This window comes from Gorilla gorilla, chromosome 19 (genome assembly GCF_029281585.2).
Source record: "Gorilla gorilla gorilla isolate KB3781 chromosome 19, NHGRI_mGorGor1-v2.1_pri, whole genome shotgun sequence".
In the NCBI taxonomy this organism is placed as follows: Eukaryota; Metazoa; Chordata; class Mammalia; order Primates; family Hominidae; genus Gorilla; species Gorilla gorilla.
This window is the reverse complement of record NC_073243.2, coordinates 86,520,228-86,545,792: the sequence shown is the minus strand read 5'-3', so window position 1 is coordinate 86,545,792 and position 25,565 is coordinate 86,520,228. Positions and strand designations below refer to the sequence as shown.

Genomic DNA, 25,565 nt, shown 5'->3' with positions numbered 1-25,565 from the left:
GTAGGATGAAGGTTATAATTAAAGGAAAAGTAAATATGCATTTAATTTAACCTTCAAGAAAGGAAGAGACCATCTGGTTTATTTCAATGCCTTTACTGTGCAAATATAGGTATAGTGGTTCATACACCCTATTATTGACACCACTTTTATGGATCATTTCTTACAGTGTTTCCCTTAGGGAAACACGTATAATGTGACAGAGAGGTTGGTAATGATGCGTCAACGATAATTAGTGATATTGGTAACTTTTAGAAGACTTTTAAAACAGCAAATGTTGTAAGGTGAGCTTACCCTCCCTAAAGTAATAGCCTTATTTTTAAAACAATAAAACACACGAATCTAAGTACATTCTAATGTCTTTACAATAACTAAAGATGTGCTGTAAGCTTTTAAGTGCAATGTGCTTATAACTATGTTCATTTATAGAAATATGTTCAAAATTTAAGACTGCATTAAGTTTTTCAGGACTTTTTCTAGTGTTTTAAATGCAGTGGTTAATCTTGAAATGAACTTCATTGCCATGAAGCAGCAATACACTACAGAATTTTAAAGAAACTGGCAAAGGATGGGATTTATTTTAGGAGGGAGTAAGATTTCATATATATATGTAGACAAAAGTGTGAAAAATACAATCTGCTTTATACTGTCTTCTGTTATTTGAAACAGATATTCAAATAAAATGATTGCTGCAAGCATGTCAAAAAAAAAAGGTGCAAACCTTAAAATATTGCCTGAGAATCAAATTTCATGAGAGGGCAATGTGTGAGCTTTCTTGGATTTTTGTCATAATTCAGAAAGGAAATAAAGTCTTTAAAAAAAAGTTTTCTAGGTTCTTGAAGCATTATAGTGTGTAAATATAATTATAGTCAGAGAAAAAAATGCAGTTAAGGATAATTTGCAAAAAATATGGCTTTCAGAAATTTAGTTTTTCAGTGTCACTTGGGATTATTTCTGTTGTTTTCTATTGACTTGAGCTTCTTAAAGTTGCTTAGTTATATAAAAATCTCACCTAAATGAATTCAGAACATTAAGGATATGTTCTAGAAAATAACAATACGGAGGGTGTTTTTGCCATTACTTTTAATGGCAAACACCACAGTTACTTTTGCACCAACCTATAGAATATTAATAATGGGATAAAGCAAAACTCATTAAGCTAGATGCACTGCAGTGCATCTATTGTTTGGTCTGATGGACAACCCCACTCTCTATTACCTTTTTGAGAAATGTTCTCTGTCCAGTAAAAATACAGTCATTCTGACCTCTTGGATACACATCACCCAGGCCTGGCCACAATACTGCTTCTGACCACGAAAGATTGTTCCAAAAGGAGCAGAGAGCATGAGCCAAACTGGAGACCCTTCCTAGATATTATGTAACTTTTGTGGGAAAATAGAAAATATCATTTCTTTTTTCTGGGTTCCTGAACATATCTACAGCCATGACTAATATTGGTTATTAGTGCCATTCATAGTTGCTATATAACTTGTATAGCAAGAATAATTAACATTACAACATGGATTATATCAGGTAATTTCATTTCCTAATGAAATATAAGAATGCTGGAATCATTGGAAGAGTTATATTGACATTGGATTTGCACTAAATTAAATCTATGTTGAATAAATATTTCTTATAAATTAATTTGTATTAAAAATGAAGATTACAAGAAAAGGATTTCAGCTTATAAGAAAGTAAAATATTGTGAAAATTATCTATTTAAAAGAAGAATCAATTTCCAGTAATTTCTTACTCAAAGAAAAATCGGTATTTTATTTAATATTAATAACTGAAAATAAAGTACTAAAAGTAGAGATGTTCTATATGTATCAGAAATTAAAAACACCCAAATGTATCTCTCCTTGGCTAACATTTTTAATAGCCTTTGCGTATCATTTTTACTGGCTCAAAATTTGCATGCAAATAATTTTTAAATAATGGCCTTTATTATTTTATATATATGAGCTATCATTATGTGATCAATTGTATAAATGAGGACCATAATAGTTGAGTATTTCATCCTTATTTTGATATAATATACATACGTTCACTAAATATTTTTTCCCTTTCTAATTCATTTGTCACCTGACATGAGATATATTCATTATAATTTACTTTAAACTCACTGTTTAAGTTACATAATATCAAATGGAAGTGTGGATCAGCTAGGAAAAGAATGAACATCATCCAAAGACAAAAAAGAAGACTGGAAGCCTCTTATAGGGAAAAGGTTACAGTGTTTTTATTTAGCAGAAGGCTTGCATGATGCTAGGAAAAGGTGACTTATTTTCTTATTTGAAAATTATGCATATTGTAAGGAGATGTGTGTAAGTGCCCAGTTGACACTCATATTCTTTTCAACGTGCTAACTTTGGTATGTCGGACTATGTTACCCAGAATTCCTCTTCCTGTGTGTTCTGGTTAAGATGGGCTCTAGACAAATTATTGTTCTTGATTTGGAGAGCAGAGGTGAAGTTACAATTTTTAAGCTCTCATATGCTGATAAAGATGGAATTACATCATTAGCAGGAGGAGCAGCAGCTTGGCCTTAAAATGCTTTACCATCCCCTCAATCCTCCTTGAAACTTCTCTCAATCTATGCTAGGTGAATGTGTTGAGCTCTGCTATGAGAGGCCCAGCTTCTGCAGGACACCCTATCAGCATACCGGGTGTAAGGTCACAAAAACAAGCAGAGTTTTCTGTCCATAATCATGGGCTCCAATTCTGCTGTGAATTCCAGCTTGTTCTTGTTCCTTATCTTACATCCAATTTTTCTTCCTGACTCCTCTCTTGTAGACTTCAACTCCAGTATCAGAGGCAAAGAGACTTGCAGAGATGTCCTAACCAGGAAGCTTAGCCAGCTCTGAAGATTACATAAGATCAAATCTCTGAAACAAACACAAATCCAGATAAACAGATATAAAAAGGTAATAGTTTAACTGATAAAATATCCTTAAATCACATCTCAATTGGTACAGTGAAGTACGTATTGAAGATCACCCACAAGAAGTTTTTTTAAAAAGATATATTTAAGCGCTATTCAATGTTTTATAATTTCTTATTTCAAACCTCTATGATAGGCATTATAAAACCCATTCTATCCATTAATAAACAGCCTCAGAAAGCAGTAAAAGCTCTTTGTCATTGGTAAATTTAAACTATTTCAGTATTTATTAAATTATCATCATGATCATTGTCATCATTAAAAAATTCATTTCACATATTTTACTGGAAAATTACCATTTTATGATGAAAGGAAAAATTAAAGTCATGATACCTTTTTATTGTTGTTTGTTTTTATAAAATTGACAACACACCATTGGGTTAAGAATTTGGAGAAAAACAAGAGAAGTGTGATTATTTTAAAAATTCATTTTTCGAAAGTATTTTTTTACTGTGTCATTCCATCTGTCTCAATTCTTCTTTGTTATAATAAAAATTCATTGTTTTATTCGTAACACACATGGATTTCTCAAGCATATGGGCAACTCTTTAAAAAATTCTCCATACCTCTGATTTTCTTTAGAATTTTGTTCCCAATGCTAAATTTGGTACAGTGTTAATATAGAATCAATAAATGGTGTGTTATTCTTGCCAAGAAAAGGTGATATTAATAGTATTTAGATACAGATCTATACATATTATTTACCAACAGCTGTAAGAAGAGGAACTGTGCATTTTGTATAACTTTAAAAAACAAAAATTTTGAAAAATTTAATGTAGAATTTACACTGTAAAATTTTATTTTAATTCTAAGTGCAATAAGTATTTCATACAAAATATATTGTGAAGTTTTGATTAATAAAATAAAAATAAGAATGAAAGCAATGTCCCATAACTTTAGAATTATTAGACAATGATAGAAATTGATGAAAAAATAGGTAAGAGAGTCCAGAAATAGATACGGATAAATATAGTCAAATGATATTTAACAAAGGAATAAGGCAACACAATGAAGAAAAGATACTCCTTTCAATAAATAGTGCTGGAACAACCGAGCCTCTGCATGCAAAGACGTAAATCTAGATACAGATTTTACACTCGTCACCAAAATTAGCACAAAATGAATCACAGACCTAAATGTAAAACACAAAATTACAGAACTCCTGGAAGATAACACAGCAGAAAATCTAGACGACCTTGGGTATTGCGACTTTTTAGATACAACACCAAAGTCACGATTAATGAAAGAAACAATTGATAATCTGCAATCCACTAAAATAAAATACTTCTGCTCTTCAAAAGACAATACCAAGCTAATGAGATGACAAGCCATAGACTGAGAGAAAATATTTGCAATAGGTACGTCTGATAAAGGACTGCTAATGAAAATATACAGGCCGGGCACGGTGGCTCACGCCTGTAATCCCAGCACTTTGGGAGGCCAAGGAGGGCGGATCACGAGGTCAGGAGATCGAGACCATCCTGGCTAACACGGTGAAACCCCTTCTCTACTAAAAACACAAAAAATTAGCCGGGCGCGGTGGCGGGCGCCTGTAGTCCCAGCTACTCGAGAGGCTGAGGCAGGAGAATGGCGTGAACCTGGGAGGCGGAGCTTGAAGTGAGCCAAGATAGCGCCACTGCAGTCCGGCCTGGGCGAAAGAGTGAGACTCCGTCTCAGAAAAAAAAAGAAAAAGAAAAAGAAAAGAAAATATACGAAGAACCCTTTATTTTATTTTGTTTGTTTATTTATTTATTTTGAGACAGAGTCTCGCTCTTTCGCCCAGGCTGGAGTGCAGTGGCGCGATCTCGGCTCACTGCAAGCTCCGCCTCCCGGGTTCACGCCATTCTCCTGCCTCAGCCTCCCGAGTAGCTGGAACTACAGGCGCCCGCCACCATGCCCAGATAATTTTTTGTATTTTTAGTAGAGACGGGGTTTCACCGTATTAGCCAGGATGGTCTCGATCTCCTGACCTCATAATCCGCCCGCCTCAGCCTCCCAAAATGCTGGAATTACAGGCATGAGCCACCGCACCCGGCCGAACTCTTAAACTTTTTAACAATAAGAAAACAGAAAATCTTATTACTTTTTTTGAAAAAGACCTGAGGACATACTTCACTGAAGAAAATCTACAGATGGCAAGTAAGTATATGAAAATATGTTCAGCATCATATGTCACTAGGGAAATGCAAATTAAAACAACAATGGGATACCACTACACACTTATTAGAGTGACCAAAATTTAAAACACTGACACCACCAACTGCTGGCAAGGATGTAGAGCAACAGGAGCTGTGATTCATTGCTGGTGGAAATGCAAAATGGTATAGCCACTTTGGAAGACTGTTTAAGAGTGTCCTACTAAGATAAGTATAATTTAACCATACAATCCAGCAATTGTGTTCTGTAGTATTTACCCAAATGAAAACTTACGTCCACACAAAAACCTTCACAAAAATGTGTAAAGCAGCTTTATAATTGCCAAAACTCAGAAGCAAACAAGATATCCTTCAATAGGCAACTGGATAAACTGTAATACACACAGGCAATGAAGAACTATTCAGTACTAAAAAGAAATGCACTATCAAGCCTTAAAAATATATAGAGGACATTTAAATTCACATTACTAAGTGAAAGAAGCCAATGTGAAAAAATACATACCATATGAATCCAAGTATATGACATTTTAAAAAGGCAAATTTATGGAGACAGAAAAGAGATCAATTATTGCTAGTGGTTACAGGAGAGAGAATGAAGAAGCAGAACAGATGAGATTTTTAGGGCACTGAGTCTATAGTACTTGCTATTGGTTGGTGCAAAAATAATTGCTGTTTCTGCCATTACTTTCAATGGCAAAAACTGCAATTACTCTTGCACCAACCTAATACAATGGTGGATACACGTCACTATTCATTTGTCAAAACCCACAGAATGTGCAACACCAAGAGTGAACCCTAATGTTAACTATAAACTTTGGGTGTTAATGATATAGTGTGATAATGAATGTAGGTTCATCAATTGTTAAGAATGCACCACTGTTTTGTGGGATGCAGATAGTGGGGGAAGTTTTGCAGAGGTGAGGATGGGTGGTTAATGGGAATGCTACTTTGTGCTCAATTTTGCTGTGAACCTGAAATTGTTCTAAAGAAAAATGCTTTTTTTGAAAATTAAATAACAAAACCACATTTATTAGCATAAAACAATATATATACACTATATCTAATACACCATATATCACATTAGTACCCAATCCTATTTGCTGTTTATGTATGTTTGTGTATGTTAGGAAGTGGGGAAAAATGTTTTCAGAGAGAGCTATGTCGTATGTTAATTTTTTAAAAAAGACCTGAATTATTGAATTTCCTCATGCAGTAGTATATTTTGTTTTCATTTATTGCACAGTTTGGATGCCACCTAAAAAGTGGTCATGACCACTCTATATTCACAAGAAATTGCTTATTTTATCTCTTCGGAATGTCTCATTGTCTCAAAGCACTTACTGTTTTATTTCTCATTGCTCAACACTGTCACACAGCTTTTCCCCCCATCTAGAAACTTACCATTTATTTCTTCCGGGGTATTGCAATAGTTTAGCTCTATAAATGAAGCCAGAGTAATTTTACAATCAGTTTACAAAGGAGTACGAATTTCAATAATGTTAAAATGGGAGAGAGGAGGATTTCTTGCAGTATCAATAGAAGTCTAAATTTGTTTTCAATTTAAATATTCAAGATCCTCCATGTAATGCTATTTCTCATTTGCACTTTTGCTAGTCAATTCTTTTTTAATGTATTTTCTCAGAAAGTTTCCAGTTCTGGTCCAGATAAATCTGATTTTTGGAGGAGGATCATGCTGAATCACTAGGACTTTAAGGGTAATTATCTGGGTAGGTGGTTGTGTTCCTAAGAGACTCATGTGCATCATTTGCATTTTGAGGTATTAAAAACTCAATGTATTTATATTGACATTGTTTTTTTATGATGAGTGGTGGTGTTCATGTTAATGCTTTGATGGTTTATCATGTGTGTGTTTGCTTTTGTGTTGCCCTCTTCATTGAAGACTTTCAAGTTAAATTTGACCTGTTCTTAAAAATAAAAGGAAAATATTAATTAAGCATATGTTAGTCATAGACTATTAAATACATGATATATTAAAGTCTGACTTTTGCCACATGAACTATAACTCATTCTTATATGAGACTAAAAACCTTGACTTTGGACATCAGTATTAATAAAGACCCTGTATTGTTTTGCTTCCCTTCCTATTTTTCATGTTAATTGTGTTACTAAGTTAACTTATCTCCAATAACAAAGGCTCCTATACGTTTATGTTTTTATTGTTTAGAATTAAATGGTATATCAGATTTATATTCCAGTAAATGGTAGGATAGACTTATGTAAATTGTGGCGCAGTAATAAAACAGTGTGGTTAAACAAAACATCTTCATTTTATCTACAATTGAAATTATTCTTACTTGGAAACCAAATATTGATGTTTTTTCTTCAGAAATAATGAAAAGATAGTCTTTCAGTATTTTTGCTCACAATAACTGCAATATTTCTTGCTACTTAAGATTCACCAGGCCATAATATACAGCTTAAAAAGTGTTTTAAGATGATAAGCTGTGAAATATGAGTAATTGCCATTTATATGACACTTTATTACTCTCATTTAAATACACAGCACATGAAAACATTGCCTGTAGAATACTGAGAAACAGTCTCTAAATTTCTATCTTCTTAAAAATGTTTCCATAAGAATCGTATACATTTAAGGTGTGCAATATGATGTTTTGATATGCATAATGACTAATTACTGTAGTCAAGTAAATTAACATATCCATCTCCTCAAAATTATCTTTCTCCAAGAAAATCTTGAGTTAGAATATTTAATCAAGTTAATGAGAATGAATGCTCTGTATTAATATATAAAAGATGTCGATACATATCATATCCATTTTTTCTTTGGATATACCTTCTGTTCCTCATATATCTTTTGATATGTCCAAAACAATTCAAATATATTTTAGAAACAAAATGAGATTGCAAATATAACTAAAACATATACCTTTATATCATGTTAATAGTCTCTATTTTTATAATTGGGTGACTTTCCTTATGTTATTTAATTCTCTGCAATTCTTCTGTAATATATTTGGGTGGAATAAAATATAGGTTTGTGATTCTTCATCAATAAAATTTAATGATCACTGGTAGAAAAACAGTTTTAAGAACCTATTTCCTGAGGGTGAAGGAAGATGGCCAAATAGAAGCTTGCATTGATCATTCCTCTCCTCAGGAAGACCACATTTTAACAACTTTCTACACACAACAAAAACACAGTCATAAGAACCAAAAGTCAGATTAGCAGTTACAGTACTGGGTTAAAACTTCCTATCACTAAAAGAGGTCTTGAAAAGGGTAAGAAAGACAGTCTTGAATTGTTGATGTCAATTCCTCCCATATCCCATTGCAGTGGGTGCATAGTGTGGAGAGAGCATCTGTGCTCTTGGGTGAGGGCGAGCACAGCAACTGAGAATTTGGCATTGAACACAGTGCCATCTCGTCATAGCAGAGACAAAAGTCATGCTGGGCTCAGCCAGCACTCGCTTATGAAGGGAGCATTTCGATAAGCCCTAACCACACGGAAATTGCCTATCCCCTTGGTCAGAACTTGAGTTTCGGCAAGCATCACCACCACGGGCTCAAGTGCTCTGGGGTTCTAGGCAAACTTGAAAGATGGTCTAGGACATAAGGGCTGCAATTCCTAGGCAAGTGTTATCGCTGGACTGGGCTTAGAGCCAATGCACTAGGGTGGCATGTGACCTAGGGAGACATCAGCTGGAGTGGCTAAGGGAATGCTTGCACCACCACTTTCACAAACCCAGGAGGCACAGCTTGCAGCAATGAAAATGACTCCTTCCTTCTCCTTCAGGAGAGGAGAGGGAAGACCAAAGAGGCCTTCATCTTGCATTTTGAATACCAGTTCAGCCACACTAAGATAGGGCACTGGGCAGTATCGTGAGGCTCCGATCTCAGGCCCCAGCTCCCAGATGACATCTCTAGACATACTCTGAACAAGAGGGAACCTGCTGCTTTGAAAGGAAGGATCTAGTCCTGGCAGGATTTATCACCTGTTGACTAAAGACCCCTTGGGCCCTGAATAACCAACAGTGATACCCAGGTAGTATGCTTTGAGCCTTGGGTGAGACTCTGAGATATGCTGACCTCAGGTGTGACCCAGCACATTCTCAGCTATGGTGGTTTTGATGAAAGACTCCTTCTGGTTGAGAAAAGCAGAGAGAAATGTGAAGGGGACTTTGTCTTGTACCTTAGGTGCCAGCTTGACCACAGTGGGGTATAGCACCTTGCAAACTCTTAGGGTCCCCAAGTCCAGGTCTAGGCACTTGGACAGCACTTCTGGACCTGCCCTGGGCAAAAGGGGAACCATCTTCCCTGAACGGTGTGTCGCAGGCCTGGCAGCATTCACAAGCTGACTGAAGAGCCTTTGGGCTTTAAGAGAACATCTGTGATGGCCTGGTAGAACTCTCTGTGGTCCAGTAGTGGTGGCCATTGGGAAAGGCTTCTCTGCCTGTAAAAAGGGGAGGGAAGGCTGGGAAAGACTGTCATGCGGCTCGAAGTCCAGCTTAGCTGCAGTAGAATAGAATATCAAGTAGATTTCTAAGGTCTTTGACTTCAGTCTTTGGCTTCCAAACAAACTCTGTGGACCAGTCCAGGGCCTATGAACTCACCACCCTGAAGGAAAGGAAACAAACCTGGCTGGCTTCCCCACTTGCTGTACTATAAAACCCTAGAGCCTTGAGTGAACATAGGCAGTAGTCAGGTAGTGTTTACAGCAAGCCTTGGGTTAGACCCAGTGCTGTGCTGGTTTCAGGTCTAACCCAGGGCAGTTTCAGTGGTAGTGGCCATAGGAGTGCTTGCATCACCTCACCTCCAGCTACAGGAGGCTCCGCACCAAGAGAGAGAGAGCCTCTGTTTGTTCAGAAGAAAGTAAGGGAAAAGAACAAGAGTCTATTTCTGGTAATTCAGAGAATTCTTCTGGATTTTATTCAAGACCACCTATGCACTATCTATATGAATCTGCAAGAACCACAGCATTATTGGGCTTGAGGACTAATTCCCTTTGAATATCTGGAAAGCCTTCCTAAGAAACACAGGCACAAACAAGCTCACACAATAAAGACTACATTAAATACCCAATTCTTCAATGCCAAGAAACTGACAAACATCTACAAACATCAAGATTATACAGAAAAATGTTACTTCACCAAACAAACAAGTTGGTCCAAAGGCACCATTGATCTAAAGGCACCAAGGATCAATCCTGGAGAAACAGAGATATGTGCCTTTTCAGACCGAATTCAAAGTAGTTGTTTTGAAGAAACTCAAAGAAATTCAAGATAACACAAAAAAGGAATTCAGAATTCTAGCAGATAAATTGGACAAAGAGATCGAAAAATTATGAAGCATCCAACAGAAATTGTAAAGTTGAAAAATGCAAGTGACATAGGGAAGAATACATCAGAGTCTCTTAATGGCAGAATTGATTAAGAAAATAAAGTAATGACTGGGCTAGAAAACAGCCTATTTAAAAATGCGGTCAGAGAGGTCCTGAAGGACCTCTTCAAGGAGAACTACAAAACACTGCTCAAGGAAATAAAAGAGGACACAAACAAATGGAAGAACAGTCCACACACATGGATAGGAAGAATCAATATCGTAAAAATGGCCATACTGACCAAGGTAATTTATAGATTCAATGCCATCCCCATCAAGCTACTAATGACTTTCTTCAGAGAATTGGAAAAAACTACTTTAAAGTTCATATGGAACCAAAAAAGAGCCCACATTACCAAGACAATCCTAAGCCAAAAGAACAAAGCTGGAGGCATCATGCTACCTGACTTCAAACTATATTACAAGGCTACAGTAACCAAAACAGCATGGCACTGGTACCAAAACAGAGATATAGACCAATGGAACAGAACAGAGCCCTCAGAAATAATACCACACACCTACAACCATCTGATCTTTGACAAACCTGACAAAAACAAGAAATGGGGAAAGGATTCCCTATTTAATAAATGGTGCCGGGAAAACTAACTAGCCATATGGAGAAAGCTGAAACTGGATCCCTTCCTTACACCTTATACAAAAATCAGTTCAAGATGGATTAAAGACTTAAATGTTAGACCTAAAACCATAAAAACCTTAGAGGAAAACCTAGGCAATACCATTCAGGACATAGGCATGGGCAAGGACTTCATGTCGAAAACACCAAAAGCAATGGCAACAAAAGCCAAAATTGACAAATGGGATCTAATTAAACTAAACAGCTTCTGCACAGCAAAAGAAACTACCATCAGAGTGAACAGGCAACCTACAGAATGGGAGAAAATTTTTGCAATCTACTCATCTGACAAAGGGCTAATATCCAGAATCTACAAAGAACTCAAACAAACTGACAAGAAAAAAACAATGAACCCCATCAAAAAGTGGGTGAAGGATATGAACAGACGCTTCTCAAAAGAAGACATTTATGCAGCCAACAGACATATGAAAAAATGCTCATCATCACTGGCCATCAGAGAAATGCAAATCAAAATCACAATGAGATGCCATCTCACACCAGTTAGAATGGCAATTATTAAAAAGTCAGGAAACAACAGGTGCTGGAGAGGATGTGGAGAAATAGGAACACTTTTACACTGTTGCTGGGACTGTAAACTAGTTCAACCATTACAGAAGACAGTGTGGCGATTCCTCAAGGATCTAGAATTAGAAATACCATTTGACCCAGCCATCCCATTACTGGGTATATACCCAAAGGATTATAAATCATGCTGCTATAAAGACACATGCACACGTATGTTTACTGCGACACTATTCACAATAGCAAAGACTTGCAACCAACCCAAATGTCCAACAATGATAGACTGGATTAAGAAAATGTGACACATATACACCATGGAATACTATGCAACCATAAAAAAGATGAGTTTGTGTCCTTTGTAGGGACATGGATGAAGCTGGAAACCATCAGTCTCAGCAAACTATCACAAGGAGAAAAAACCAAACACTGCATGTTCTCACTGATAGGTGGGAATTGAACAATGAGAACATTTGGACACAGGAACGGGAGCATCACACACCGGGGACTGTTGTGGGGTTGGGGGAGGGGAAGGGATAGCATTAGGAGATATACCTAATGTAAATGACGAGTTAATGGGTGCAGCACACCAACATGACACATGTACACGTATGTAACAAACCTGCACGTTCTGCACATGTACCCTAGAACTTAAAGTATAATAAGAAAATAAAAATAAATAAAAAAGAATGCAGTCAGAGAAGACAAAATAAAAAAGAACAAAAAGCAATGGAGCATGTTTACAAAATCTGTAAAATAGCCTAAACATGGAAAATCTAAGAGTTATTGATCTAAAAGAAAAAGACATAGGGATAGAAAATTTATTCAAAAGGATAATATCAGAGAATTTCCATAAGTTAGACAAAGGTGTCAACATTCAAGAACAAGTTGGTTATAGAACACCAGCAGATTCAGAGAATTCTTCCAGATCTTACTCAGGACCACCTATGCAGTACATCTGTGAATCTGCAAGAACCACAATGCCTTGATGTAGCCCAAAGAAGACCACATCAAGACAGTCATTTCATAATAAAGCCCCCAGAAGACAAGGAAAAACAAAGGATCTTAATGGCAGCAAGAGAAAAGAAAGAAATACCATAGAATGGAGCTCCAATATGTCCACTAGTAGACTTTTTAGTGGAACCCTTATAGACAAGAAGAGAGTGATGTGACATATTTTAAGTGCTAAAAGAAAAAAAAGTTTACCCTACAATAGTCTGTCTGGTAAAAAAAAAAAATCTTTTTTTTTGAGATGGAAGTTTTCGCTCTTGTTTCGCAGGATGGAGTGCAATGGCGTAGTCTCTGCTCACTGCATCCTCTGCCTCCTGGGTTCAAGCAATTCTTCTGCCTCAGCCTCCCAAGTAGCTGGGATTACAGGCAGCAGCCACCATGACTGACTAATTTTTGTATTTTTAGTAGAGATGAGGTTTCACTGTGTTGGCCAGGCTGATCACGAAATCCTGACCTCAGGTGATCTACCTGCCTTGGCCTCCTAAAGTGCGGGGATTACAGGCATGAGCCACCTTACCTGGCCAAATATATGTTTTAAGTGTAAAGGAGAAATAAAGACCTTCCCAGATAAACAAAATTTGAGGGATTTTATCAATACCCATCCTGTCTTACAAAACAATGCTAAAAGGAATTCTTAAACATGAAAGAAAAAGAAGTTAATGAGCAAAAATAAAGAAAAAGAAATTAATGAGCAAAAATAAATAATCTGAAGGTACAAAACTCACTGGTAATAAACAGTAATTACAGAAAAATGCAAACTCTTATAACACTGTAATTGTTGTGTGTAAACTACTTTTAAGTAGAAGGACTAAAAGATGAACCAATCAAAAATAATAACTATGATGGAGGGGTAAATGGTGAATAGGGGGCAGGACTAACTTGCAGCTCCCACTCGGATGGACAGAGCAGCATTTGGAGACCTACATCATGAACTTTTGCTCCAAGAAGTACTGTAGGAACGTACCAGGAAAGCCGACAGAATCCACAGGAGATGGGCTGCCACTGCAGGCTCTGTAGGACAGCTGAGGAACTGTGAGTCAGCTTGCTTTCTCAGCTGGGAGGCTTGTAGCCTGGGGCAAGTCTCAGCCCTGCGCACAGGCTGCCGGTAATAAACTTGGTGCTGCTGGGGTCAGGGGAGGCATAGTGGGGGAGTGAGATCAGCCTTTCAAGCTGTGGGCTGCATGGGAGCTGGGTGAGGCCTGGGCATCCAGGCTGCTAGCTTTTCCCCACTTCCCTGGTGACTTGTGTGACACAGCAGAGGCAGCCATAATCCCCTTGGGACCATAACTACATTGACTTGGGAATCACACATCCATCCCCAGCACCAGCCACAGCAAGCCCTGCCCAAGGAGAGTCTAAGCTCAGATATGCCTCACCCTGTACCCATCTGATGGTCTTTCTGTACCCACCCTGGTAGCTGAAGACAAAGGACTTAATCTCTTGGGAGCTCTACGGCCCTGCCCACGGCCTGATCCTCCCTATACTAGTGCAGCCGGTGCACTCTTGAAAACGCCACCTCCTGGGTGGAGGCCAGCCAACACAAAACCAGTGCACTTAACAAAAATACAACCAAGGACACTCACAGAGCCCACTTCATTCTTCTGCTACCTCTCCTGGAATAGATGGTGGTATCCATGGCTGAGAGAACTGAAGATTGATCAAATCACATGACACTCCCTAGTACCAGCTCAGAGCCCAGTAGCTCATATGGATGGCTAGATCCAGAAAAGAAATAACAATCACTGCAGTTTGGCTCTCAGGAAATTCCATCTCTATGGGAAAGAGGAGAGCACCACATCAAGGGAGAACACCATGGGACAAAATAATCTTAATAGCGGCCCTTGAGTCTCAGATCTTTCCTCTGACATAGTCTATCCAAATGAGAAAAAAACAGAAAAACAATTCTGGTAGTATGAAAAAACAAGGTTCTTTAACACCCCCAAATGATCACAGTAGCTCACCAGCAATAAATCCAAATCAAGATAAAAATCTCTGAGTTGCAAAAAAAATGAATTTAGAAAGTCGACTTTTAAGCCAATCAAGAAGCCACTAGAGAAAGGTAAAGTCCAACTTGAAGAAATCAAAAAAGATACAGGATATGAATGAAAAGGTCTCCAATGAAATAGATAGTATAAATAAAAAACTGTCACGACTGCTGGAAATTAAGGACACAGATAATTGTAAAATGCACTGGAAAGTCTCGGCAATAGAATAAAACAAGTAGAAGAAAGAAGCTCGGAGTTCTAAGATAAGGCTTTGGAATTAACCAAATTTGAAAAAGACAGAAATAAAAACAAAAAATAGAAAAATAAATGAACAGAGCCTCCAAAAAGTTTGGGATTATGTTAAATAACCAAACCTAAGAACAATTAGTGTTTCTGTTGAAGAAAACAAATCTAAATGTTTGGAAAACATATTTGAGGGAATAATCGAGGAAAACTTCCCCGGCCATGCTGGAGATCTAGACATCCAAATACAAGAAGCTCAAACAACACCTGGGAAATTTATCACAAACTGAACATTGCATAAGTACATAGTCATCAGGTAATCTGAAGTCAAGACAAAAGAAAATCTTAAGAACTGCGAGGCAAAAGCAATAGGTTACTTATAAAGGAAAATGGATTAACAGTAGATTTCACAGTAGAAACCCTACAACTGAGAAGGGATTAGAGTCCTATCTTTATCCTCCTTAAACAAAGCAATTATCAGGAAAAAATTTTGTATCCAGCAAAACTAAGCTTCATAAATGAAGGAAAAATACAGTCTTTTTCAGACAATCAAACGCTGAGAGAATTTGTCACTACCAATTCAGCACTACAAAAACTGCTAAAAGGAGCTCTAAATCTTGAAACAAAACCTCAGAATACAGAAAAATAGAATCTCCTTTAAGCAGAAATTTCATACATCCTATAAAACAACAACACAATGAAAAACCCCAAGGTATTCAAGCATCAAATAGCATGATAAAATAATAGTACCTCACATTTTGATACTAATGCTGAATGTAAATGGCCTAAATGCTCCACTTAAAGATATAGAATGGTAGAATTGGTAAGAATTCATCAGCCAAATATCTACTGTCTTCGAAAGACTCAGCTGACACATAAGGACTCACATAAACATAAGGTAAAGGGGTGGAAAAAATATTCCATGCAAATAGACACCAAAAGCAAGCAGGAGCAGCCATTCTTATATCAGACAAAACAAACTTTAAGGCAACAACAGTTAAAAATGACAGAGGGATATTATATAATGATAAAAGGACTAGTCCAAAAGGAAAATATCACAATCTTAAATATATATCCACCTAAGACTGGAGCTTTCAAATTTAAGAAACAATTACTATTATACCTAAGAAATGAGATAGATAGCAACACATAACAGTGGAGGACTTTAATACTCCACTGACAGCACTAGACAGGTCATCACAGAAAGTCAATAAAAGAAAATGGACTTAAATTATACACTGGAACAAATGGACTTAACAGATATTTACAGGACATTCTACCCAACAACTGCAAAATATGCATTCTATTCATCAGCACTTAGAACATCTGCAAGACAGACCATATGATAGGCCACAAAACATGTCTCAACAAAGTCTTAAAAATCAAAATTATAGCAAGTACTCTCTCAGACCACAGTGGAATAAAATTGGAAATCAACTCCAAAAGGAGCCCTCAAAACCATGCAAATATGTGGAAATTAAATAATCTGCTCCTGAATGATCATTGGGTCAACAATAAAACCAAGATGGAAATTTAAAACAAATTTTGACCTGGATGATAATAGTGATAAAACCTATCAAAACCTCTGGGTTATAGCAAAGGTGGTGCTAAGAAGAAAGTTCACAGCATTGAATGCCTACATCGGAAAGTCTGAAAAAGCACAAATCAACAATCTAAGATCACACCTCAAGGAGTTGGAAAGCAAGAACAAACCAAACCCAAACCCAGAAGAAGAAAAGAAATAAGAAAGATCAGAGCAGAACTAAATTATTTTGAAACAACAACCAAAAAAAAAAAATGCAAAAGAAAAATTAAACAAAAAACTGGTTCTTTGAAAAGATAAATAAACAACTGATACCACAGAAATACAAAAGATTATTCAAGGCTACTATGAACACCTTTATGCACATAAACTAGAAAAGCTAGAGGAGATGGATAAATTTCTGGAAATATACAACCTTCCTAGATTAAACCAGTAAGAAATAGAAACTCTGAACCGTCCAATAACAAGCGGCAAGATTAAAATAGCAATTAAAAAGTTACCAAAAATAAAAAAGTCCAGAACCAGATGGATTCACAGCTGAATTCTATCAGGCATTCAAAGAAGAATTGGTACTATTCCTATTGACACTATTCCAAGAGACAGAGAAAGAGAAAATTCTCTCTAGATCATTCTATGAAGCCAGTATCACCCTAATACCAAAACCAGGAAAGGACAAAACAACAACAACGAAAACACTACAGACCAATATCCCTGATACTGGCTAACCAATTCCAACAACATATCAAAAAAAATTCCACTATGATCAAGTGGGTTTTATACCAGGGAGGCAAAGATGGTTTAACATACACAAATAAATGTAATACACCACATAAACCAAATTAAAAACAAAAATCACATGATCATCTAAATAGATGCAACAAAATCATTGGACAAAATGTAGCATCTCTTTATACTTAAAACCCTCAGCAAAATAAGCATAGAAGGGACCTACCTTAAGGTAATAAAAATTATCTATGACAAACCCACAGCCAACATTATACTGAATGGTGAAAAATTGAAAGCATTCACCCTGAGAACTGGAACAAGATAAGGATGCCTACTTTCACCACTTCTATTCAACATAGTACTGGAATTCCTACCCAGAACAATCAGACAATAGAAAGAAATAAAAGGTATTCGAATTGCTAAAGAGGAAGTCAAACTGTCACTGTTTGTTGATGACATGATAATATTCCTAGAAAACCCTAAAGACACATCCAAAAATCCCCTAGAACTGGTAAATGAATTGAGCAAAGTTTCAGGACACAAAATTAATGTACACAAATTAGTAGCCCTGCAATACACCAACAGTGACCAAGCTGAGAAGCAAATCAAGAACTCAACCCCTTTTACAATAGCTGCAAAAAATAAAATAAAATAAAATACTTGGGAATATACTTAACTAAGGAGATTAAAGACCTCTATGAGGAAAACTACAAAACATTGCTGAAATAAATCATAGATGCCACAAACAAATGGAAACACATCCCATGCTCATGGATGGGTTCAATCATGTTGTGAAAATGACCAGACTGCTAAAAGCAATTTACAAATTCAATGCAATTCCCATCAAAATACCACCATCATTCTTCATGGAACTATAAAAAAATCCTAAAATTTATATGGAACCAAAAAAGACCCCACAAAGCAAGACTAACAAAAAAAAATCTGAAGGCATCACATTACATGACTTCAAACTATACTCTAAGGCTATAGACACCAAAAGAGCATGATAATGATATAAAAACATAGATCATTCTGTGAAACCAGTATCACCCTAATATCGACCAATGGGGCAGAATAGAGAACCCAGAAATAAAGCCAAATACTTACAGTCAACTGATCTTTGAAAAAGCAAACAAAAACATAAAGCAAGGAAAGGACACCCTATTTAATAAATGGTGATGGGATAATTGGCAAGCCACATGTATAAGAATGAAACTGGATCCTTATCTACCACCTTATACAAAAATCGGCTGAAGATGGATCCAAGACTTTAAGACCTGAAACCATAAAAATTTTATAAGATAACATTAGAAAGACAATTCTCAAAAGAAGATATGCAAATGGATAACACACATATAAAAAATTCTCAGCATCACTAATGATCAGAGAAATGAAAATCAAAACCACAATGTGATACCACCTTACTCCTTTAAGAATAGCCATAAGCAATAAAAGATGTTGACATGGATGTGGTAAAAAAGGGAACACATTTATACTGTTAGTGGGAATGTAAACTAGTAAAACCACCGTGGAAAACAGTGTGGAGATTCCTTAAATAACTAAAAGTAGATCTACCATTTGATCCACCAGTCCCACTCTTGGGTATCTACCTAGAGGAAAAGAAGTAATGATAAGAAAAAAATATTTATATATGCATGCTTGTGGCAGCACAATTCACAGTTGCAAAATTATGGGAGCAGCCCAAATGCCTAACAGTCAATGAGTAGAAAAAGAAAATGTGGTAAATATATATATTTCATATACCATGGAATACCACTCAACCATAAAAAGGAAAAAACAATGGCCTTTATAGCAACCTGGATGGAATTGGAGATCATTATTCTAAGTGAAGTGACTCAGGAATGGGAAACTAAACATCATATTTTCTCACTCATAAGTGGGAGCTAAGCTTTGAGGACACAGGCATAAGAATGATACCATGGACTTTGGGGACTTGGACAAATGGGTTGAGGGTAGTGAGGAATAAAAGACTACCCATTGGGTATAGTGTACACTGCTCAGGTGAAGGGTGCACCAAAATCTCAGAAATCACCACCACAAAACTTCTTTATGTAACCAAACGCCTGTTGAAATATTCCCCAAAAACCTATTGAAATAATAATAATTATTATAATAACTACAACAACTTTTCAACATATAGACAGTACGGTAAGACATAAAGAGAAGCAACAAAATGTTAAAAAGTGGAGAGATAAAGTCACAGTATAGAGTTTGTATTAGTCTTTTTGCATGTTTGTTTGCATATGCAATAAGTGTTAAGTTTTTGTCAGCTTAAAATCATGGGTTATAAGATAATATTTGCGAGCCTCATGGTAACCTCAAATAAAAAAAGCATAAAATGAATACACAAAAATATAAAAAGTAAGAAATTAAATCATACCACCAAAGAAATCACCTTCACTAAAATGAAGACAAAAAGGAAGGAAAGAGGGACGAAGACACCAGAAAACAACAAAATGCTAGAAGTAAGTTCTTACTTATCAATAATAACATTGAATGTAAATGGACTAAACTCTTCAATAAAAAGACATGGAGTAGATGAAGGGATAAAGATAAAAGAACAAGACTCAATGATGTTGCCTAAAAGAAACACACTTCATCTATAAACATACACATGGACTGAAAGAGAAAGAAAACAGATATTTCATGCCAATGGAAACCAAAAAAGTACAGTTGTAGCTATACTTATATCAGACAAAATAGATTTCAAGACAACAACTGTAAGAAGAGGCAAAGAAGGTCATGAGATAATGATAAACGGATAATTTCAGCAAGAGGATACAATTGTACATACAATATGCATCAAACACTGCAGCATCCAGATATATAAAGCACATATTATTAAAGCTACAGAGAGAGAGACAGACCCCAATACAATAATAGCTGGAGACTACAGCACCCAACTTGTAGCGTTTGATCGATTTTTCAGACATAAAATTACTAAAGAAATGTCAGGTACAATCTACACCATAGAACAAATTGCCCCAACAGGTATTTACTAAACATTTCATCCAGTGGCTACAGAATACACATACTTCTTAGCACATGAATATTTCTTAAGGATAGAACATGTTGGGTCCCAAAAAATCTTAAAATTTCAAAAATTAAAATAATATCAAGCATCTTCTCTAATCATAATAGAATAAAACTAGAAATTAATAAGAAAATGAATTTTGATAACCATACAAATACATGAAAATTAAACAACGTGCCTCTGAATGACCAGTGAGTCAATGAAGAAATTAAGGAGGAAATTGAAACATTTCTTGAGACAAAGGATAATGGAAACACAACATACCAAAACCTATGGGTTATATTGAAGGCAGAACTAAGGGAAAAATTTATAGCTAAAAATGCCTACATCGAAAAACAAGAAAATTGCCAATAACCTAATGACATATCTCAAAAAACTAGAAAAGCAAGACTAAACCAAAATCAAAATCAGTAGCAGAATATAAATAATAAAGATCAGAGAAGATATAAATAAATTTGAAATGAAGAAATCAAAAGAAAAGATCAATTAAACTAAGTTTGTTTTTGAAAAGATAAATAAAATTGACAAACTGTAAGCTAAACTAAGTAAAAACAGAAAGAATATCTAAGTAAATAAAATCACGGATGAAAGAAGAGACATTACAACTGGTACCACATAAATTGAAAGGATCATTAGTGACTACTCTGGGCAACTACATGCCAATAAATTGGAAAATATAGAGGAAGTGGACAAATTCCTAGACACATGCAGCTGACCAAGATTTATCCAAAACCTGAACAGGCCAATGACAAGTAATAAGACTACAGTCATAATAAAAAGACTTCCAGTAATGAAATACCAATACCCAATGGCTTCACTGCTGAATTCTATCAGAAATTTAAAGAACTGATACCAATCCTTCTCAAATTTTAAAAAAAATCAAGGAAGAGAGATTTCTTCCTTACTCATTCTATGAGACCTATATTACCCTGATATAAAAAACAGACAAAGACATATCAAAAAAAACTACAAACATATTTGATGAATATTGATGCAAAAATTTTCAAAAACATAATAGGAAACTGAATTCAACAATTCATTCAGAAGATCATTATGACCAAGTGGGATTTATCCCAGTGATGCAAGGATGATTCAACATTTGCAAACCAAAGTGATAGATTATATCAACAAAATGACATAATCAACAAAATGACAAAATCTATATGATCATTTCAATTGACGTTGAAAAAGCATTGATAAAATGCAACATCACTTCATAATAAAAAATCTCAAAACACTGGGGATAGAAGAAATATATGTTAACATAATAAAAGTCATATACAACAGATCCACAGATAGTATTGTACTGAATAGGGCAGAAACGGAAAGCCTTTTCTCTTAGATCTGGAACACAACAGGGATGCCTACTTTCACCACTTTACTAAACGTAGTACCAGGAGTCTGAACTAGAGCAATCAGGTAACAGAAATAAATAAAGGGCTTACAAATTTGAAATAAAGAAGTTAAATTATTCTTGTTTGCAGATAATATGATCTTATATTTGGACAAACCTAAAGACTATTAGAAAACCATTAGAACTGATTAAAAAAAAACTCCAGTAAAGTTGTACGATACAAAATCAACATACAAAGGTCAGCAGCATTTCTACATGTCAAGAGTAAACAATCTGCAAAAGAACTAAAAAAGTAATTCCATTTAAAATAGTCACAAATAAAATTAAATTTCTAGAAATTAACTTAAAAAGTAAAAGATTTCTACAATGAAAACTATAAAACTCTGATGGAAAGAAATTAAAGAAGACACACACATACACAAAGAATTTCATGTGTATGGGTTGGAAGAATCAGTATTGTTAAAATGCCCATATTACTTAAATCAATCCACAGACTCAATCCAATCTCTATCAAAATACTAACGATATTTTGTCAAGATATTTAAAAAATACTAAAATTTCTGTGGAACCACAAAAGACCCAGAATAGCCAAAACCATTCTGAGCAAAAAGAAAAAATATGAGAAATTACATGGTCTGGCTTAAAATTATACTACAGAGCTATTATAACACAAACAGCATGATATTGGCATAAAAAAAACCATAGATCAATGGAACAAAATAGTAACAAATGAACAAAATTGTAACAAATAGAAACAAATCCATACACCTACAGTAAACTCATTTTTGACAAAGATGCCAAGAACATAAATTGGGGAAAAGACAGTATCTTCAGTAAATGGACTTGGGAAAACTGGATATACATATACAGAAGAATGACACTAGACCCCTATCTCTCACCATATAGAAAATCAATTCAGCTGGGCATGGTAGGTCATGCCTGTAATCCCAACACTTTGGGAGGCCAAAGCAGGCAGATCACAAGGTCAGGAGTTCAAGAACAGCCTGGCCAACATGGTGAAACCCCCTTTCTACTAAAAATACAAAAATGAGCTGGGCGTGGTGGTGGGCGCCTGTAATCCCAGCTACTCAGCAGGCTGAGGCAGGAGAATCACTTGAACCCGGGAGGGAGGTGGAGGTTGCAGTGAGGCAAGATCATTCCACTGCACTCCAGCCTGGGCCACAGGGCAAGATTCCATTGCAAAAAAAAAAAAAAAAAAAAAAAAATCTGTTTGAAATGGATTAAAGACTTCAATCAAAGACCTCAAACTATGAAAGAATTCCGAGAAAAGATTGGGAAAATTCTCCAGACATTGGTCTCGGCAAAAATTTCTTTGGCAATACTCCACAAGCACAGGCAATCAAAGCAAAAGCGAACAAACAGAATCATACTGCACAGCAAAGGAAATAATCAAGGAAATGAAGAGACAACCCACAGAATGGGAGAAAAAATTTGAAAACTACTTGATGAGGGATTAATTACCAGAATAGATAAGCACCTCAAACAACTCTGCATGAAAAAATCTAATAAACTGATGAAAAAATGGCCAAAAGATCTGAATAGACATTTCTCAAAAGACGACATACAAATGTCATACAAGTATATGAAAAATTGATCAACATCATTTATCATCAGAGAAATGCTAATCAAAACTACAATGTAATATCACCTCACCAGACAATAACATGCTGGTGAGGATGTAGAGAAAAGGGAACAATTTTACACTGTTGTTGGGAATGTAAAGTAATACAACCACGGTGGAAAACAGTTTAGAGGTTACTCAAAAAAAAACTAAAAAATAGCTGCAATACAATCCAGCAAATCCACTGCTGGCTATATACCTAAAAGAAAGGAAATCAGTACATGGAGGAGACATCTGTACTCTCATGCATGTCGCAGCACTGTCCACAATAGCCAAGGTTTGGAAGCAACCTAAGGGTCCATCAACAGATTAGTGGATAAAGAAAATGTGATACACATATACAATGGAGTATTATTTAGCCATACAAAAGAATGACACTCTGTAGTTGGCAACAACAAGGATGGATCTGAGATCATTATGTTAAGTGAAATAAGCCAGGCACAGAAAGACAAAATTTGCATATTCTCACATTTGTTTGTGCTAAAAATTAAAACAATTGAACTCATGGAGATAGAAAATGGAAGGATGGTAACTAGAGGCTGTGAAGGGTCATACAGGGGTTGAGGGGAAGTGAGGATGATTAATGGTTATAAAAAGTAGTTTAGAATGAGTAAAACCTAGTTTTTGATAGCACAGCAGGGTGACCATAGTCAGTAAAAATTTAATTGTACATCTTAAGATAACTAAATGAGTATAATTCAAATGTTTATAACACAAAAGATAAATGCGTGAGGAAATGGATACCCATTTACCATGATGTAATTATTATGCATTGCATGGTTACAGCAAAGTATCTCATGTACCCCTTAAATATATACACCTACTGGCCGGGAGTGGTGGGTCACGCCTGTAATCCTAGCGCTTTGCGGATCACGAGGTCAGGAGATTGAGACCGTCCTGGCTAACACAGTGAAACTCCGTCTCTACTACAAATACAAAAAAAAAAAAAAAAAAAAAAATTAACCGGGCGTGGTTGCAGGTTCCTGTAGAACCAGCTACTAGGGAGGCTGAGGCAGGAGAATGGCCTGAACCCGCGAGGCGGAGCTTGCAGTGAGCCCAGATCGTGCCACTGCACTCCAGCCTGGGCGACACAGCGAGACTCCGTCTGAAAAAATAAATAAATAAATATATATATACCTACTATATGCCAACAATTCTTTAAAAAAAAAAATTTCCATTTTGCATCCTTAAAATTGTTCTCAGAAAAAAATGCATAATTATGCTCATCACAGTTATATTAATAAAATGTAAATAATTTATAAAATGTAAGCAAATTAAATATGATTTAACTAAATTTTAAGTGTTTAAAATTCTAAAAGCATTCCCTTCAAAATATGAAGAAAAATTGGGCAAATAAATTAAATATATAAAGACCAGTAGCACTAAAGTTAATTTTTAAAATTTATATAAATGGAAAACAAATTTACATGGACATGAAAGAGTACAGAGACAATATTAAGAGTGCTTGTTTTTAGATAGATGTCATTATTTTTCCCTGCGATTTCAAAGTTTTGTATGAAGAGCAAAAGTTTCCATAAAAAAGAAAATAAAACATATTACACTAATATGTGTGTATGTGAAAAAATAAAATGCTCACCATTATTACTGTTTAGATCTTTCCTAAATAAATAACTTTTTAAAGCTAGAGAGAATTTACTGTATTAGCAACGTTTGTTTAGCCTTTCAGATTATTTTTTTCTAATAAGTACATTTCATGTATAGGCTAAAAATAGTACCAAAAATATTTTATTTGCTTAATTGCAATATTGAGCATGATAATTTTTATAGAAGGTTATTTTAATTTTGTGTATTATCCTATATATGTTAACTATCGAATTCATAGAATGATCAAGTATTTTAGCTGATAAAATGAGATATTTCAAAATTAAAAAGCAGTAGGTACTCACTGAGCATTTGATACAATGTCACAGAGATCACCTGTGGTAAACAAGATAGTACCCTCGTCTGCAGATGTTCATGTTATTGTCTCTAGAACTGGTTGACATGTTACCTTACAAAGCAAAAGGTACATTGCAGATGTTATTTAATTAAAAAATCATTAAATTGTGGAGTTGGGGAGATTATTTTGGATGATTTAGGTAGTTAATCTAATTACAAGGATGTGTATAAGAGGAGGTAGGAGGATTTGAATTAGACTAGGGGATGTGAAATGAAGACAGAAGCAGAGGTCAGATTGAGGGGGGATCACCAGCCAAAGAATGTGCTAGCCTCTGAAAAGGAAAAGAAACACATCCTCCCTTAGGGTCTCCAGAGGCAACACAGCCCTACTGACACCTTGATTTTAGCTTTGTAAGTTCCACTTCAGACTTCTGACTTACAGAACTCAATGGAAATAAATGTGTGTTGTTTTAAGCCATTAAGTTTAAGGTGTTAT

At 35.7% G+C, this 25,565-nt stretch overlaps 1 long non-coding RNA gene across 1 annotated transcript in view; it reads right to left on the bottom strand.

Moving 5' to 3' along the window:
• Window positions 1-2,217: 2,217 nt before the first annotated feature.
• The window catches only part of LOC134757609 (uncharacterized), a 37,472-nt gene continuing 14,124 nt past the window's right edge, over window positions 2,218-25,565 (bottom strand). Inside the window, exon 2 of the long non-coding RNA XR_010131793.1 lies at window positions 2,218-2,888. This is a non-coding gene — a long non-coding RNA (uncharacterized lncRNA). The remainder of the gene's footprint in view (window positions 2,889-25,565) is intronic.